Source organism: Elephantulus edwardii, unplaced genomic scaffold, assembly GCF_000299155.1.
Source record: "Elephantulus edwardii isolate Elephantulus edwardi_28Jun2011 unplaced genomic scaffold, EleEdw1.0 scaffold00066, whole genome shotgun sequence".
Classification (NCBI taxonomy): Eukaryota; Metazoa; Chordata; class Mammalia; order Macroscelidea; family Macroscelididae; genus Elephantulus; species Elephantulus edwardii.
In genome coordinates, this window is record NW_006399816.1 from 7144123 (window position 1) to 7149033 (window position 4911).

General features: G+C 38.2%; 1 pseudogene; it reads left to right on the top strand.

The window, feature by feature from the left end:
• Positions 1-384: 384 nt before the first annotated feature.
• LOC102868112 lies at positions 385-1489 on the top strand (annotated as a pseudogene).
• Positions 1490-4911: the final 3422 nt, after the last annotated feature.

The window sequence follows — 4911 nt, forward strand, 5'->3', positions numbered from 1 at the left end:
CTGTCATAATTTTAGTGCTTTCCAATTTGAAGGGCTCATAATCCCACACTGTACATCAGACAGTGTTCCTCTGCTATTCATAAAGCTTTCATTGGGCTGTTTTTGTAAAAAAGTAGGTCAGCAAGTCCTTCATAGGCTGTAAGTTCTGCTGAACCTCATTCTCCGGGTGTCCCTGTTGGTATTTGAAATACTATTGGTATAACTTCTGGTGTCACAACCACACAACAAACTGTGGCAGTATGATCCATAATAGTTTCTTCTTGTAGACTTTACATTTTATACTGTTCCTTCTCTGAATTTAATATTTGAAAAGTGGCTTGAGTGGGTGGAGGAGGAGCTGGCCCACCTAGAACACCTGCTGCATGCTGACCTGAGCTGGTGGATATGGTGAACGAGGTTATCAAGTATAAAGCTGCAATAGCACGGGGAGCAGGAAACCCTTCTCTATTGAGATAGCGGTGGCACCCCCCAAAGGCACATGAAATTCACATAAAGATTATTGCCACTGCAGTTTTTCATACCCCTATATGCCTATACCCTGAGTGGGGCAGACCCAGAAGGATGTTTTCCAGTGATCTTGGGCCATGAAGGAGCTGGAATTGTAGAATGTTGGTGAAGAAGTTACTAAACTGAAAACAGGTAATACTGGCATTCTACTTTACATCCTACAGTATGGTAAATGCAAATTTTGCCAGAATCCTAAGACATATCTTTGCCAGAAGATAAGAGTCACTCAGGGGAAAGGATTGATGCCACATGGTACTAACAGATTTACTTGCAAATGAAAGATTATTTTACATTACATGGGAACTAGCACTTTTTTTCTGAATATACAGTTGTAGCTGATACTTCTATTGCTAAGATAGATTCTTTAGCCCCCCCTGGGTAAAATTGGCCTGCTGGGCTGTGGCATTTCAACTGGTTATAGTGCCTTGGTAAACATTGTCAAGGTGGAACCTGGCTCTACTTGTGCCATCTTTGGTCTGGGAGGAGCAGGATTGACAGTTATCATGAGCTGTAAGGTGGCTGGTACATTTTAAATTATTGCCATTGATGTTAATAAAGATAAATTTGTAAGGGCCAAAGAATTTGGAGCCTCAGAATGCATTAGCCCACAGGACTTCAGTGAGTGTATCCAGGAGCTGCTTGTTGAGATGACAGATGGAGGGCTGGACTACTCCTTTGGGTGCAGTGGTCAGGTGAAGGTCCTGTGAGCAACACTGAAAACCTGTCATCAAGGCTGGAGTGTCAGCATAGTGGTTGGAGTAGCTGCCTCTGGTGAAGAAATCTCTACTCGTCCATTCTAGCTGATAACAGGTCACACAGGGAAAGACACTGCCTCTGGAGGGTGTAGAATATGCCCAAATTGGTGCCCAAATATGTGTCTAAAAAGATCAAAGTTGATGAATTTGTGACTCACAGTCTATCTCTTAATGAAGCATTTGATCTGCTTGCAGGAAAGAGCATTCGAACTAGTGTAAGGATTTAAATGCAAATGGGAAAGCATAGCCACTCTTGTACTGAGTCTTGAGACTGGATCAGAGCTACCAGATTCAACATTCACAACTTCTTCAACCTTTTGTAATGTACTCTAGGAAATACTGTTTTCTGTGTAATTCTTACATCTCTGTAATCAAGGATAAGACTAATATAGTCATAAATCTGTTTTTATCATATAAATAATTGCTAACTCTTTAAGAACATTTTAACATAATAAAAGCAATTTTCACATTAAAAAGAAAAATTACTTGAAATGCAGTTCTATTTTCCTATTTTCATGGAAAACAAATATTTCCTTTGTTTAATGCTATTTTCATATACCTGTTATTTCCTAAGTCTCTCTATATGAAATCCAGTATTATAATTCATATTTTCTATAAAGGATTTTGCCTAGAGTATACTTTAATGAAGCTGCATTTTCAGAACCATTTTCAAAAAGGGCTAAGACGTTTGGATGTTGTTGTTGTTATGTACCATCAAGTCACTTGCGACTCATAGCCACCCTATGTACAACATCCCTAAATGCTGCTCTGTCCTGTGCCAATTACACCATCTCCGACACACCCATCCCGATTACCCAGTCACTGATAGAAGTATTTATTTAGTCTTTGTACAATTAATTTCTGTTAAGATTTATTACGTCTCACTTGTTTAGCAGTCAAGATATCTTTTAAATTTCTGTTCCATTCTAGATGCTATTTCTGGCTTCACAAAAATAAAGTCCCTTGCCCTTAGGGAACATACAGTCTAGTGTGGTGAACAAGCAGTATAAACAAACACATTACTATATTTGATATAGTCATTCAATTTGAGATCTTAAGAGAAGGTGATGATGTGTTGGGAGTGATGATAGTTCGTTATTAGGTGATCAGGAAAAATCTCTTTTGAGACAGTGACTTTTTTCCTTTTTTTATTATTAAATTTTATTAGTTTTAATGAACATTTACAGAGATTTTGGGTTTTCATTCATTCATTGTTGCGCTATTTTCTCTAACCTCCTCCCCAGTTTGTTCTTCCCCCCCCCCGAAAGTCTGTTTTAATTGTCCAATTGCCACAGTGCTTGTCAAAGCCAGTTCTGATTAATCTCCTTTGTCAGTGTGTCCTTTGCCATTCCCTGTCACTCCTCCCTGAGAGAGACTTCACCCTGATTCATAAGGAAAAGGGGATGGCATATTCTCTTAGCTACCTCCTGCTGAAAAGGGATGCTGTAGGTTTCAGGGTAAAGATCTTCTCTCACTACTCTATAGGGCCCCTTTGGCAATAGGAAACATGTAGAATATTGTGGAGATTGATTTTGGAATTTAGATGCACTGTTATCAGTTGTGCTTAGCCATACATGTTCATATCCTTGAATATGTATCATGGAAGTGTTGCAGCCTAGAAGACACAAATTTAACTAACAAGTTAAAAGTACACGAGTCAAAAATTAAAAAGCAATAATATTCCAAGTAGAGGTTCCATAGTGGCACAAATCAAGTTACAGAGGGAAGGTAGTTCTTACAATAAAAGGCCTATTGACTAGCACTTTGTCTATTATAATATAAAGGTTAGGAACCACAAGATGTAGAGGCTCAACTCTGTCATTCATGCGTCTTAAGTCCTGGAGCAAATTCCATCTACCACTGGGTTGTTTTACAACTCGAAAGTCTGCATGCAAGGCAGAGGTGAAGTAAGGAACTGCTTATGAGGTTTTCCGTCCATTCCAACAACTAAGAAATAGTGAGAAGAGTTGGGACCTCAGAAGGCTTTTAGGACCAAATAGTAGGCTCTGTGTCCAGGAGAAAACAAATATACTTACCAGCAATGTTAATGCTCACCCACAGCTCTTCTGGGAGGATCTAAGTCGTTGAAGCGTGAGGCAGTGACATTTTTGCAGATAATAGAAACAGTGTGGAGCTAGCCATTTATAGCTGAAGAAAGTTTTCTAGGAATATCTAGTATGCATTTCCAGAGGGAACATGACTGATATATTTGAAAACAGTATGAAGGCTAGTTTATTATACCAGAATCCAGTCACTCAGTCCATTCTAGAGACAATTATTATACTGATTTTTTGTAACATAAAGTAGTTTTTTATCTGTGGTAGAAATTCTTAGATGCTGACTTATGTGTACTCATCTTTGTGATTTCTTTCATCTTTTAAAACTCATTCATGTTTTATATAAGCAGTTTCTTTTTTTTGTTTTGTTTTTCTTGTGGAGTGGTATTTAAAATACAATTATATTACAGTTTGTTGAGTTGTCCTTCTCTTGTTGGTCATTTGTGTAGCTTTTAGCTATTGCAAATAAAGCTACTATATATAGTTATATAAGAATCTTTTTTGTGAATGTATGATTTTACATTTCTTGGGTACATCTTGTTGTTAGGTGCCATCGAGTCATGTACTACTCATGTGACGCTATGAACAAAAGATCTGAACCCTGTTCTATCCCGTGCCATCTTCACACTTCCTGACACACAAAAGCCCATCGCATCAGTCACTATGTCAATCCACTTGGTTGAGGATCTTCCTCCTCTTCCACCCTTCCCAGCATCATGTCCTTCTCCAAAGAATAGTACCTCCTAGCTACATGCCCAAAATCTTAAGAATGGAATTTTAGATCATAGAGAATTCTTTTTAAAAAAACTATAAAAAGTCTGCCATAAAAGTTTTAACAGGACAAGTAATAAATGTTGAGAAGATGTGGCAGAATAGGAACTCTTCTAAAAGACACAAAAGACGACTTTATACATGGATTTCACCCAATGGGCTGCATAGGAATCAGATTGACTACATTTGTGGAAGACTACATTTGTGGCAGACTGTGGGTCAGATCATCAGTTACTCATATGCAAGTTCAAATTGAGGCCAAAAAATATTAAAATTAAGTCCACAGGAACCAAGATATGATCTTGAATCAATTCCATCAGAATAGGCTTGAGGCATTGAACACCAGTGATAGAAGACCAGATGAGTTGTGGGATGATATCATCCATGAAGAAAGCAGAAGGTCATTACAAGAACAGAGGAGAAAGAAAAAACTAAAGATTGCACTGGAACTTTGGAAAGCCAAATATAAAGGAAAACATGTCAAAGTAAAAGCTGAACAGATGGCTTCAAATGGCAGCTTGGGAGGACAAAGCAAAGGATTATAATGGAATGTGGAGAGAGCTGGAATTGGAGAATAAAAAGGGAAGAACTCGCTCTGCATTTCTCAAGCTGAAAGAACTGAAAAAACAGATTTCGGCCTTGTGTCACAATGTTGAAAGATGTTAGGAGAAATATATTGAATGACCCAGAAAGCATCAAAAGAAGGTGGAGGGAAAACACAGAATCATTGTACCAGACAGAATTGGTTGACGCTGAAAAATTTTAGGAAGAACCATATGAACAGGAGGCAGTGGTAATGAAAGGAAGTAGAAGTTGTATTG